The sequence below is a fragment of the Pleurodeles waltl genome, unplaced genomic scaffold, assembly GCF_031143425.1.
Source record: "Pleurodeles waltl isolate 20211129_DDA unplaced genomic scaffold, aPleWal1.hap1.20221129 scaffold_67, whole genome shotgun sequence".
In the NCBI taxonomy this organism is placed as follows: domain Eukaryota; kingdom Metazoa; phylum Chordata; class Amphibia; order Caudata; family Salamandridae; genus Pleurodeles; species Pleurodeles waltl.
In genome coordinates this window covers 1,151,716-1,152,552 of record NW_027150384.1, presented here as the reverse complement: position 1 = coordinate 1,152,552, position 837 = coordinate 1,151,716, and positions in this window count along the sequence as shown.

Below are 837 nucleotides of genomic sequence, written 5' to 3'. Positions count from 1 at the left end.
ACACACACTGCTCTCACTCACTTTGTGTCTATGACTCAGGACACACTGCTCTCACTCACTGTGTGTGTGTAGTGTACACTGATGCACACTTTTAAGCATCGATTCTTCTATTTGCACTAGTGTTTCTTTTACCTCGTGGTACAGAGTATGCAGATCCCTGTGCCCAGAATATGCCCATCACAGCACCGTGGTTCAGAATAACCCTATATAGTGTGCGGGACAATTACTGTGGCACCAAATATACAGGGACCGGAATGGAAACCAGGATCAGCTTAGTCTGGGCAAAAAGTTCAAGCCAAACCCTTTCCCATGCAGCCCGCATGGCAGTGCCAGGGGACCGAGCGGGCAGTCCGGCCCTGGCACATGCCTAGCAAGAGGACTGCTCTGCGGAATAACCCCAGGAAGCGCATCTACGGGGGTTATTGTGCCACCCAATGTACCCCGACGGTGGCACGGCGCCTGCCAATCGGAACGGAGGAGCTTCTGGACACGTTCACCAGAGTGATTGTGTCATTTCACCTTTAATGTGCCACGGAGGACGCACCGGACAGCTGCACCGTGGAATGCTCCATTCAGATTTACCGTCGGTGGCACAGAAAATGCCCCTTTTTAATCGGTCATAAAACTTATAACTGTGGTATGTCTCAGAGGAGCGCCCCCTGTAGGAGGAGGGCCCTCTGCTGCTCCTACTGTCCAGCCAGTGCTTAGTTTGTAAATAAAAAGGTGCCCACAGCCCCCCTCTGAAAAACGCGGCTGCAGCGTAATCCTGAACCCATCTCAGGCCTCTTCAATCCATATAAAGCCACTTCCTGCCCCTTCAGCTCACTCTTGCATCTT